Consider the following 13,987-nt stretch of genomic DNA (forward strand, 5'->3'; position numbering starts at 1 on the left):
GAGATCGATGGCATTGGGAGCTGTGCTACGGAGCAGAAGTGCTGTGGATAAAGAGAAGGCAGTGGAGGAGGAAGGGGCAGTGTACACCTCTGAATGGAGACGCTGCTGAGCATCCCACAGCGGCTCATTTGCTGTTTAGGGTTCTGGGTACCCTGCGGGTGTCTGTGAATGAAAGTTAAGGGTCCAATTAGACCCTGCCCAGCCAATAACGCTGTGGGTGTGTGTGTGTGTGTGTGACACTGGGCTTACCCCCTACCCCACAAATCTAATTTATTTACAGCGTTACACCAGAGATGAGAATGCACCTCTCAGCACCAGTCTGCTGAGAGGGTGGGTAGGAGTGTAATAACCACTACCATATATAGGCCGATTAGCATTCAGCTGGGCAGTCCACTGTAGGGCACCAGACAGTCCATCAATATGCACACTTCTGTCTCTACCCGTCCCAGCCCATCTGTGTCCATTTGACAAGTTTCGTGTACTCATCAGAATTTCAGTATTAATCTAGTTTATTGACATGTGCACTCCAATTGTTCCATTGACTTTTCAAGGGGCAGAGTGCGCTAAAGCAAGCAACCTGGGAATCCACTACATATTTCTCTAATAGAACTTTGGAAATGAGTAATTTAGACAGACTTGAGGTTTGAAGGAAAAACGGATTCTAAAGTTCTGAGTTTAATCCTTTTTATGATCAAAAGATTTGAAAATACCAAAAGGCCGCCTTTGGGCAGTGAGTACTCTACAAACAATCAATGATATCGACCTACCAACAATTAATCAGGGTTGAATGTCTTTAGTTTAGTTGGCCATTAAAAATGAACTCCATCATCAGTTTTGTAATCTGCAACCTTGTCTCATGTTTGAATGCCTTTTATTGTGTGCATGAATATGACTTTTTCTGACTTTTAAGAGATTAGTATGAACAAGGGGTGTCCACCATAGGCCCAGAAGGGCCAGGTCGAGTCCAGGTTTTCTGGCTAGTATCATGAGGTAAATGTGCAAGCTAATTATCTGAATCAAGTTGTGTGTGAGTGGTCATGAATGTGTGTGAGTTTCTTAAGTGATGGGTGTGTATGTGTGTATAAACATGTTTAGTCTGGGAAGACAAGCTCACAACCACCTAGTGGAATCCAGCAATGTCTGTGTGAACCAGATGCAGCATAAGTCAATACTACTGGGTTTCTCAAACACGTGGTAAAAGGCAGAGGCCCCCCAGAACACAAGATAAAGATCCTCTAGGCATAGGAGAGCAAGCAGTTAATGAAGGTGAGAAAGCAAGAGGTTGAGGGGGGGTGGGGGGGGGGGGGTTCAAGCATGGATGCCAGGGTTCAACAGACTGTGGATAATAAACAGGTTTCCTGGGAACTGAAAAAGAGGTGTTGAATAAAAACTCATGGATTTAGAGATGCAGAAGGAAATGGCCAAGAAAACATAGGGAAATGAGTGTCTTGAAAAAGAATGGTCTTCAAAATAACACACACGCTCATGATACGAACTGATTTTGATCTTTATGACTAGTGTGATCGTGTCCAGGTGTAACTTTCTCACATTCTGTCTTCTTGTTCAGGCACTGCCTCAAACCTTTTTTAAAAAAAAACATTTTGTCTTAACTGAGCCTCTCACAACAGCGGTGATTTTGAAAAGTTGTCATTATGCATTAAGGGTGGTGTTGTCCTATTTTTGAAAAACTAATGAACTCATACCCCTGAAAGGACTCTCCAGTCTAAGTAAAAACATAATTCTCTTAGCCCAGGCCAGCAGCTCTTTAAAAAAGATACCTTAGAATGCTTGATGATGTCATGTGGGGTTTTAAGATCTAGTGTGACAGTATTCAATAGATGGCCTCTTTAATTTGTTTGTTTGTTTTTCAATGAGAGGTATTAAGACAGCAGAGGTGAGTTTGCCCGTGGTTCATATTGCAGCTAAGCTAAGCTTCAATTACATGTAGTTAAAAGCAACACAGCCTTTCCATTCTGGGCCAGAATTACTGCCAGAGCCTTTTGTTTGGGAAGTCAGGCCGCGCACAAAGTCCAGACTGCGCATAAAGTCCAGACCGTGCATAAAGTCTTTTGTTGGTGGTCCATTATTTTGGAAAGAAGAGACGCAGGGGTGGAACCTTTTTTGTTTCTTGCACCTTCCATATGAAGCTCTTTCTGAAACCAAAATGTTTTTTCTCAATGTCTATGCATGTACGATCCTGAGGGATGTTGTAGGGAATACCCAAATGCTAGAAAATTGAACTAACATCTCTTTTACATCTCTCCAATACCTAGGAAGCCTGGTCCATGCTACAAAAATGACTTAATATCCCATGGTCTCCTTTAGGTGCCCATTGTACCTATAATGTGCTGGATCTATCCAGCCTGTACAAGCCTTGCACATCTTCTGTTTGCTTTATGCAAGCTGTACTTGCCTCTGCAACAGACCCAGATCATTTCCTTTACTCAACCGGTCATCAGCTAGACCACCATGTGCTCACCTGTGCTTGACTCACCCACCATGTATTTTCCAGCCCAACCCTTGCTTACATTATGTAAGATGTGCTTGGCTCTTCCACTCTGCAATGACCCACCATGTTTGATTTACTCAACCAGCCTTAACTGATTCAACCATTCTCTCCTCACTTAATTCTCACCTGACCCAGCCAGTTGAAAGCACATTTGCTCTGTGCTTGCCTTGTTTACCATAGTGCCTCTCGTTGTTCATTTAATTCACTTTACGTTGACATATGCTAGTTCAACTCATCCCATTGCGTTCATCTCAGCCATTTATAGTAGCCCTTCATCACATGTGTCACCACTCAAGTTCCCTGTAATCACTTCACTTGCCCACTGCTTACATTAGGTACCTCGTGCCCCCTTTGAAGGAGCTGTGGAAGATTTTGATTGACCATAGTGGGTGCCTGCGGTATAATAGATGATGGCTGAGACAGTATTGTGTTGAAGACCAGATTGAAAATGTTACTGTTCGTTTGTATTGGTTATGTGACTTGAGTTTTGATGTTTACTAAGAAAAATCATGACTTTTATGTTTCATATGTGCATAGGCTCAGAGACAATCTGCATTGGTATGACATTCTCAAAATAATAAATGTATTCTTTTGCACATGGGAGGAGAAAACAAATACTCTACAAATAGCAGAAATAATTCTATATTATCAAGCATAATTGCCACCAAGAAAATGTGGCCCCCGTTAAATGCCTGCCTCCAAGCTCCGCCTCCAACCCCGCCCACAATTGCTGCTCCTCCTCCATTCATTGCTTAAATTGCTGAGTACCTGCACTTATTTTTTCCCATTTAAAGCACAGGTCTGGTGAATTGTTGTATGATGGCGAAGAGTTCCTTGGAGTTGTGGGAGTTGGAGAGGATTCAGTCTTGGAAGAAGTTTCTTTTTGTTGATTTGATGAGTTGATGGTGTGCCGTGGTGGCGGCCTTTTAGGCGGAGCGTGCTACAAGGGTTTTGCTGTTTCTCTACGTTTTCTTCAGTTGTCGCAAGAGCGCTTGGATTCTCGGAGGTCTGCGGTGAACCAGGTGGCTTTCGTGTTGTGTCGTCTGGTGGAGTTCTGGAGGGGTGCGATAATGTTGGTGCAGTTGGCGATCCAATGGTGGAGGTTGCTTGCTGCTGTGTTGGCGTCTGTCGTAGTAGGAGGAGAAGTGCAGCTGAGGGCGGAGGTGAGGTGTTCTTCAGCGACTTTGTTCCAGTTTCTCTATGGGAGTTGTGGCGTACGCTTGTGTGCGGTGGGTTTCAAGAAGGAGAAATAGATGCTGTGGTGGTCTGTCCAGAGCGGTTCCGTGGTGTGGCTGAAGCAAATGTTGTTTCCTCTGGCGAAGATGGGGTCAAGAGTGTGTCCTACCGTGTGTGTGGGGATGCAGATACGTTGCTTCAGTCCAATGTTAATGAGGTTCTCCAGGAGGGCGGTAGTGTTGGGTTCGCTGAGGTTGTCTAGGTGAAGTTCAGGTCTTAAAGCAGTATGTAGTCTATGGAGGCGAGGGTGTGGGGAGCGATGTAGTCTGCGATGCCATAGGTGAAAGGGGAGCATGGTCTGTGCCGGCCTGTAGGCTAAAGTTCCGTGGAGCATCGTTCAGTGGTTGGGCTGGATCTGGAAGTGGATGTGTTCCATGAGGGGCATTGCGTCGTCCGAGTTGGTGGTTGTTAGTCGGAGGGAGCTTTTGTGGATGATGACGAGGCCTCCTACTGGGCGGTTGGTGCAGTCTTTCCTCAGGATCTTGTATCTGTCTGGGATGGCGGTTGGGATGTCAGGGGCGGAGCTGTCGTTGGTACAGGTCTCTGTGAGGAAGGAGACGTCGGGCGAGTGAGTGTTGAGGAGGTCCTAAATTTGTACGGCATGGAGCGCATGTTAAGGAGGATGCAGCTCAGGGGCTTGTGTGCTGTGGCGTCCGGTGGGTTGGGGGTGGCTGTTTGGGTCCGGATGTGGGCGGAGGTGCAGCAGCAGTGTCGGCAGATCAGGTCGTGGGTGTTGCTCGGCGTCGAGAGGTGGCAGTTGTTGCGTTCTGGCATGAGTCTGTGGAGAGTGCTGGAGTCGTAGTTGCGGAGGGTCAGGGGACCAGGGTCCCTGGCACTGGTCGCGGTCGGGCGCAGATGTGCTTGCCTTTGGTGCGCCAGTGGTGCTGCCACTATTAAGTAAGGGTCGGGGTAGAGTGAGCAGCTGGGAGGCGCGAACACGCTGAGGGGGGAGGGGCAGCAGGTGCAGCAGCGGCGGGGAAAAAACAGAGAGAGAAAAAGGCTAAGAATTGAAAAGACAGAGGAAAAGACAGAAGAGAAAGGCAGAAAAGAAAGGCACAATAGAAAAAGACAGAAAAGGCTAACACCCACAGAGCGGACTAGAAGAAGAGCAGGCTCTTCCACTAGACCACCAGGGATGAGCCGCAAGCAGGAGCCTGCGGGTGGAAGAGGGCCTCGAACACTTACCTGGGACACTAGAAGGCACTAAGAGCAGTACCTTCTGGTGACGTTATGCGAAGGGTGGCAGAAGTACTAGACCTACAACTTCTCGCTATGAAGGTGAAGCCTACCGAATACTGAGCACCTACAGAATCTCTTTTGACATTTAAGTCCTTATGGATACCCTCTTGGGCCCACCAGTTAATAGGCAGCTCACTCAGTACCGTCGCCCAGCACCAGGCGATCCTGCTTTTCCTAAACAGCATCTTAAACCAGAGAGAATGGTGGTGTGGGCATCCACCAGTAAGTTAAATCACAGTACCTTCCCCACCACCTCAACTTATAGTTAGTCTAAAAGAATAGAAACTAGCCATCCTTCTCTTTTTTTCCACAAGTCTTGCTCTGCATTCAATGAATGCCAGCTGCCTTCTAGGCCACTACTCCAATGCCCTATGGGACACAGTTGCTCATTTGTTTTCTTGCGGTCTAAGATGACCTCAGGGCAACCCTGACCCAAGCTATCTATGGTGGCCGTTATGTAGAAAATGTTGTAATCTGATCTGGGTTGGACACAATCAACTACCTACGACTAAGGTAAGGCTATAGGTACGATTTTGACACTATAGCGCCAACTCCTGGAAGAGGTCTGCATGCTTCTCTGGGGATGTCTAGGCATTTTTGATGGATGCGCTGTTTAATTACTCTCACCTTTTTGGTGGCATGGCAGATTGAGCCTTGGAACAGTTTAAGAAAAGCAGGGCCACGGCACATTCCTTAGGGTCTTCCTGCCTCCACCAGATAATCCAATACTTTCGCCCCCTTCTTGGTTATGGCAGGGCAGTTTCAGTTTTGCCACTGACAGCCCCTTCACCATCCAAGCAGGCCTTTCAGCCAGCTTGTGGCTGAGGTTGCGACTTGCAAATACAACACACTGGACAACAGGGACAATGTGCAGCTCAGTCCTGTGCCCCTCCAGCATCCACAGCTGCAAAACCGCATTAGTGTGTCCTTGCGGGCATACGGCCACCCTGTCGGAGGCAGGATATGACATTTTCTCCCGTAGAGCACTTCAGACAAGTGGGTCCTCCACTAGGCCTATGTTCTCCGATTCCCTTCCACCCTGCTGCACTTTCAACCACCGTCAGGGAAGCTAACGGATGACCACCTGATCGTCTTGCAGTATCAAGTGCTGGACCTTTCGACCAGAGAGGCCATAGAATGGTTCAGGCCTTGAAAGCGGTACTCTGTATTCCTCCACTACTTCCTTGTGCCGAAGAAGGACGGAAACCTTCATTATATTTTAGATCTTTGCCTTCTCAAAAGCTTTCTGCTGGAAGACAAATTCAGTATGCTCATCCTGTGTCAGGTCTTGTCTGGCCCAGACTCCTGACATTGGATGTTGGTGTTGGACCTGTGGAACACTGATTTCTATATTCTTATCCTACAGTCCCACAGGTGCTACCTCGGTTCATAGGCAGACAGGAGCATTTCAATTCATGGTGCGCACTTTTGGCCTCACAAGTGCCCCTTTGGTGCTGACGAAAATGATAGTGGTGGTCACAACACCACCACCATGTGGTACTGCAACAGACAGAGCCCGGTGGGGTCATGGACCCTGTGCCAGAAGGTGATTGCCCTCTGGAAATGGCTGGATCATCAAGGAATCTTCCTGGTGGTGACCCACCTAGAAGGATCTTTCAACGTCAAGATGGAGAAACTCACCTGAGGCTGTGTGGGCTGCCAATTAGTGGGTGCTCTCATCACCTGTTGCATAGACTGTGGGGTGCATTGCGTGCTCTCCTGGCGTCTTGTTTGCCACAATCATGGACTTTGCTGTGCTTCCCTTGCTCTTGGCACGGCATTTAGGTGGTTTTATACACTGCTTGCTCTACAGGGTCCCCCTTGCAGCGCTGCATCAATAGCCCCACTTATGGCTATATTCTTGCCACCTCATTCGCTTCTTGTAGATCAGACAGATGGGTCGCAAAGATCCTAAGCAACGAGTTCTTCCCTTTCAAAAGCTTACGGAACACCCCCGCGATCAGCCTAGAGACATGGAGGAAGGGGGGCAACCCCCGTCTACCTCAGCGGATGAGGCTAATCAGTTGAATCCATTGCTGTTGGAAATGAGGAAGGGATTCAAGGCGCTGGACGTCCGCTTTGACTCATTGGATAAACACATAGCAGACCTGGGCGTAAAGGTCCAGGCGCATAATCGACGTCTTGATGTAGTCGAGTCCCGCACGTCCGACCTGGAGGATGGAATGGCAAAATCAGTCAAGAGGGTAGACCACATGGAACGGATCCTAAAGGAGGTTGCGACAAAAAAATGAGGATTTGGAAGCGCGCAGCCGGCGTAACAACATCCGCCTAGTGGGTGTGCCTGAATCCATGGTATCTGGGCGCATGGATAATCTGGTAGAGACGATACGAGCCCATAGGTCACTTGGACCCCGCCCCAAACCGGGCTGCCCACCTAGAACCCTAATTGCGCGACTGATGAACTTCAGAGATAGGGATACAGCACTGCGTTTGGCACGCGAGCCGGGCGTATTTACTTTGCAGGACTCCAAACTATCTCTATACCCGGATTTCACTGCTCTGGTTCAGGATGCGAGAAGGAAATAAACTGGGGTCAAAGCAGCGCTTAGAAACCTACAGTTGAAGTATGGTATGCTATATCCTGCCAGGCTGCAGGTGGAGGTGAACAGTCGTGCCCGAATCTTTGACAATCCCACAGAAGTACAGGAATTTTGTCGCAACTATAAGCTCAATCAGAAGCCCCCTACAGAGACAGACACTACCTCCCCCCCGCATAGTGGTTCAGCTGCCAGTGTAGATTTATTCTCGAATTCCGGTCATGGATGACGAATGGATACTCGACTTCTTTCGTTATGCTGCTCATTGATATTTTTTTGTGAAAGCTGGGAATTATCATGTCGCTTATAATATTTATTAAGGTTGCTGGGCCGTTGGTTAGTGAACGCCCCCCTACTTTGGTGTACACCTAGAGATAATATTGAAGACAATAGACTGTACCACATTGTTGGACATTCACGACTTATAAGATGCTATTGTTTGTTTTGAAAAAGTTGGTATTGCCTCTCCGGATGGGCGGGAAGGCTGGGTGGGGGGAGGTGGGAGGGGTTTTGCTAATCTTGTTCTGCACTGAATCTAAGTTGCGTTTGTTGGCAGTCACGACGAACGGGAACGACTCTTGGTTAAGTTCCATCCCTCAGATTATCACTAAAGGATGGCACGGATAGGTTACAATGATGACCCATCACACTGGCTACATGGAACGTTAGGGGCTTAAACAATACTCGCAAAAGGCGTCAGGTTGTCTGTTATTTAATTAGACGCGAAGTTGATGTGGCCTTCCTTCAGGAGACAGACCTTCCTATCAGCGACCAGTCCCGGTTCACATCCTCATGGGGTCCGAACAGATTTTTTGCAATCTACAGCAATTACGCGACGGGTACAGCCATCCTTATACATTAAAGGTTACCCTTCAAGTGTCACTCGGTAGCCTATGACGACGAAGGCAGATATGTCATAGTGGTGGGCACGATGTTAAACTACAAAATGGCAGTGTGTGTATACGGGCCTAACACCGATTCTCCTGATTTTTATTGTACATTGCTCTCCAAATTGCTGCAGCTCGGCCATGTTCCCCTTCTCCTAGGGAACGATTTCAACATTGCCCTACATCTGCCCTCCGATAGTACTTCTACCGCCCCTGACCCCAAACCCCGAGCACGTAATGCCCTACAATCCTTATGTGAACACTTCTCTCTCCTGGACGTGGGCCGTACTAGAGACCCATGTCATACTACATACACTCATTACACCAGTTTACACAACACGTTGACCAGACTTGACTATTGGTTAGCTTCACCGGCAATTTCTCGCTGGTTTCATAAGCTAGAAACACTGCCAAGAACATACTCTGATCACTCCCCAGTACTGATCTCCATGAGGGTCCCACGTCCAGAGGGTTTTGAGAGACAGTGGAGGTTCCCAAGCTGTGCCCTAGATGACGAGGAACTCCAGGAAGCGATTGAGGATTATTTTGAAATCAACACAGGGTCGGTGGACACAGAGGCTATGTTATGGGAGGGGTTCAAGGCCTATATGAGGGGAGTATGCATGTCTAAAATCTCAGGAGTGCTGCATGATATACGTGGCACACTTGCGAGAGTGGAGAGGGAGCTTGGGGTCCTGGACGCTGGGCAGGGGGTGTCAGCCGGGCAGAGTCACAGTGAAAAGAGGGCAGCCCTGCTCCTGGAATACAGGGAGGCCGCTGAGAGGGAAATCCTGTACATGGGGAATTACCATAATGCCAAGATGTATGGAGAGGGAGATCGCCCGGGTAGGGTATTAGCGCAAATGATAAGACCCCCCTACACGAGAGCTTATATAACGAAATTACAATCACCGTCGGGACAGCGCACCACAGACTTATTGGACATCCAACGGGAGTTTCTCTCATATTTTAAAACACTATATTCCACCAAGCTGGGAAATGACCATTCCGCCCAGGAGGCCTACCTCTCTGAGGTGGCATTAGTATACCTTGAAAAGTTTATGCAGGATTTTCTAGCGGTACCCATTACAGCAGAAAGTATAGACGAGGCCATAACATCCCTGAACTCATCTTCCGCTCCCAGGCTTGATGGGTTCACAGGCGAATTTTACAAAGTCTACAAGGAGCTACTGATCCCTCACCTCCTGGATATGTATGTTGAATCATTGGAGAAACAGGTACTCCCTCCCACTCTTCGCGAAGCGGTTATCATCCTTCTCCCAAAACCCGGGAAAGACCCCATGCTATGCGGCTCCTACCGCCCCTTAACCTGGATTACAAAATGCTTGCCAAGGCGCTAGCATGCCGTCTCTCCCTCCTGATGGAATCCATTGTCTCTCCGGCCCAATCGGGATTCATACCGCATCGATCCACAGCGTTCAATCTCCGCATCTTATTCAATACTCTTCACAGAATTAATCTAGACACTCCCGCGGCAGCTATCCTGCTTGACACCGAAAAAGCCTTCGACTCCCTGGAATGGCCCTTTTTTCTATCTATAATGCAAAGAATGGGTATGCCACATGGCTTTATTGCCACTACGGCTATGTTATACACTCAGCCCACTGCTGGACTGCGGCTCAATAGCACGCTGTCTACACCCTTCTCGCTGTCCAGCGGCACGCGGCAGAGATGCCCGTTGTCGCCCTTGTTGTTTATACTAGCGATGGACCCACTAATAAGACATCTGAAGGAGAAGCATCTACATCGGGGCCTACAGTTTCACACGGGCCCGTTATTGGTCTCTTTATATGCCGATGACACGATCCTGTATGTTCGTGACCCCCGGACCAACTTAAGCCCACTTATAAGAGAAATCCTTCGCTTTGGTAACTTCTCAGGCCTGGGGATAAATTGGCATTAATCAGTAATTTTTCCTCTTACAAGAAGCACAGCCCAATGGGAACTCGAATTTCCGCAGGAGTGGTGCTCCGGTTCAGTGAAGTATCTGGGTATACACATTCATCTTGAGAGGGACCAAATTATTCGCCGAAATTATGGCGTGGCGATCTCTAAACTTGAGACGCAAATAGACCATTGGCTGAAGCTCCCTCTCTCCATGGCAGGACGAGTGGCTCTTACAAAAACTTTGGGAGCACAATGATTTTAATATTTGTTTCATAACATCCCAGTGCCGCTTACGAATACATTTCTTAATACTCTCCGCACTCAGCTGATTAGACTAGTCTGGGGTAATAAGACGCCGAGAGTGAGATGGCAGGTAATGACACTCCCGTACGACAGAGGAGGATATGGTGTTCCAGATCTGCAACTGTACTACCTGGTGGCGCAGTGCAGTTTTGCACTGACATGGTATCACCCAGATGCCAGGATCACATACTTGAGGCCAGAGTCAGATTTCTTTCTGCCGGATGCCCTGGCTGCAGTGCTGCCCCTTGGTATTCCGCGAGATCCTAGGGTCATTCAACCGGTCTCCACAACAAGCTTGGCTTGGACTAGACTGGGCCGTCTTACTAACCACGGGATGGTTTACTCCTCTGACTTGCCGCTCCCCAACGCAAAATAGCTGCCCATAACAGGCGAAAAGTTGGTGCAGAAGACTTGTACAAAATTCCATATTGTCAAAATGGGCGACCTGTTTCCTGCAGGCCATATATTTGACCCAGAGGACGTGTCCTCATTTCCAGACATGACATTCATGGACAGGTTTATTCTGGCTAGACTCCAATCTGTGCTCCGCGCTCAGTTCCCGGAGTCCCCGCTGGAGCCTCCATCCTTCCCGCCGCTCACAATGGTGATAGGTAGTAGCAGGGAGGTGCATTTGATATCCCAACTTTATAGAGCTTGCGCTGACTTAATTACACTAGAAGATAGCATGGTGTGCAGCGCTTGGGAAGCGGACTTGGGGAACTCAATTTCTGACGAGCAATGGACAGCCTATTGCACAGTGACGAAGACAGTATCCTTGAATAGTAGACACAAGCTGATCCATTTCAAGTTTCTACTCAGAATATATGTTACCCCGGCCAGAGAACACAGGATAGACCCCGCTAAATCTCATCATTGCCAGCGGTGCAACTCCCCACAGGCGGACTTCGCACATCTAGCCTGGACGTGCCCACGCATACACACTTTCTGGGTGGAAGTACATCATACGCTGAGCGAGATAAAAAGGTGCCTATGAATTCCCTAGCGGAGATCGCACTTCTGGGATATGTGGTACAACTTCCTCTTAAAGTACGCAGATTTGCTGTAATTGCTCTACTCTTGGCCAAAAGGGAGGTAGCCATACACTGAGGCGTCAGAAGGGTTCCAACAAAAAAGGGATGGATCCAGAGCTTGGCCTCCTGTTATCAGTATACCAACACAATCACCCCCTCTTGGCCTAGAGACATTTGGAGCCCCTTTAAGGCCTTCCTAGTGGCACAACAGTGAGATCCCCCTCCTCAGCAGGAACAGGGCATCGTGCCAACCGGGGTGGGTTAGGCTGGCACCCACACCGCGCTAACACCGCAAAGTGTGTTGCATGCTCCGCTGGTGGCCAGGGTCTATTCTTAGTTTGACAGTAAGCAACCGTGTGTGAGGGGTGGATGGAGTTACAGATGGACATATTGCACTTTTGCTCGAGATGGGTCTTAAATGTACTGTATACATACTGCATCATATGTTATGTCACCTACTGTGTATCGAAAGTATCTAATATTGAAATGCCATGTGAATATACCCGAGATGTCCTTACTTTGAAATAAGTGCCTTGCTTTGTCTTTTCTGCTAAATAAAGTTTTTTTTTAAAAAGATGGGGAAACGCAGCCATCAGATCATAGTGCATCAGAAATGACAGTTAAACCCAGTGATGGAACAAGGTCTGTTCCCTACATGCTGAGAACCATGGCTTGATCTCTTCGCCACAGCCAGGAAGGTGCAATGTCAACAGTTGTGTGCATTGGTGTTTCCAAGGTGTGTGCGTGTGTCTCTCTCTTTCTTTCTCTCTCTCGCTCTCTCGCTTGCATTCCGCTAGGAGGAACACTGGATTTCTGTATGCCTTCTTGCAGATTTCGCCCCAGCCCCGAGTTCTGAAGAAGATCAAGAACAACCGGGACCAAGTCATCATAGTAGCCCTGAATTGGGCACCTACAGTATGGTGTCCAGAGCTCTTGAAAAGAACATCTGTCCTCTGATCAGGCTCCACCTCCTGGAGGATCTGGTGCTGCAACAAATGGGCAGGGTCTTACACCCAGGCCTACGTAATCACCACCTTCATGCTTGGTAATTGAGCAGCGACAGCTAAACACCTTTGGTCTTCCTCTGTAAGTGGTTGATGTCATCTTAGCAGCCAGGCGTCCCTTGACAAAAACTTTTTACACCTGTCATTGGGACAAATTTGTGCTTTGGTGCCGAAATCGACAGATAGAACTACTCCAAGCCAAGTTTTGTGATGTACTGAGACTTTGATTTGGGCATGCTTAAAAGGTACCTTTCGGACTTCTTACTGTTGCCGGACCAGCCCTTAGTTCGCCATTGTGATGCGTTTTTGTGAAAGGACTACAGCATTTGTTTCCTCCTCCTTTTGTTGTGTCCCAATGAGTATCTTAACCTGTTCCTCGCATATCTGAGGTGCACTCTCTTTGAGCTGCTGTACAGCTGTCATTTACAGCTTCTGACTGCTCAAGACGGTGCTCCTAGCTGCCGTAACATCGGCGTGGCGAGTGAGCGAGTTATAAGCTCTTAGTGTTAACCGGCCGGATACCACCCCTTGTTCCCAGATAAACTAGTTGTGCTTACTCGGGCATCCTTCCTTCCAAAAGTAATGATGCCGTTCCATGTCGGTCATATCATCACTGTACAGGTGTCGTATGCCCCTCTTTACCCCATTAACGAGGATGTGAGGCTCCATCACCTAGGCCCAATAAAATTGTTGAGCTTTTACATTGATCGTACCATAGACCACCGAGCGGATAATCTGCTCTTTTTAGGGTGCACGGGAGCGAAAAAGGGCAAAGCGTTGCAGAAATAATATCTGCTACCCTTGGCTGAGAAGCAGGACAAGGGTTAAGGGCTCATTCCACCTGAGCCAAGGCTGCTGCTGCCCCCCACCATTCCCTCCCACCCGCATTGATCCGCAGAATTCCTGTTCTGGACAATCGTCAGGCAGCTACATGAGCATTCCTCCATGAGTTCATGAAGTACACTGCCTGGATGGACAAGTTAGCAGACAGTGATGTTCCCCTCACTCTCCCTACAGGACTTTTTGATTTGAGCCAGTTCACAGATCCACTCCTTAATAGGTTTCGCTATGGTATCTATTCAAAAGGTGTGGAATTTGCAGTTAAAAGTCTCAGAGGAACAAGTTACCTACCTTCAGTAATATTACTTCTGGTAGAGAGACTATCAAACAGCAGATTACTTACAAACTCTCCCATCCCCCCCCCCGTTTTGTGAATTGGGTTTTGTAAATTAAGAAGATCCCAAGTCTAGGAATCTGTGCACTGGTTGATGCTAATTTGCTGTTGGGGGCTCTGTGTCTGGGGGTACTCTGA

The sequence above is a fragment of the Lissotriton helveticus genome, chromosome 7 (genome assembly GCF_964261635.1).
Source record: "Lissotriton helveticus chromosome 7, aLisHel1.1, whole genome shotgun sequence".
In the NCBI taxonomy this organism is placed as follows: Eukaryota; Metazoa; Chordata; class Amphibia; order Caudata; family Salamandridae; genus Lissotriton; species Lissotriton helveticus.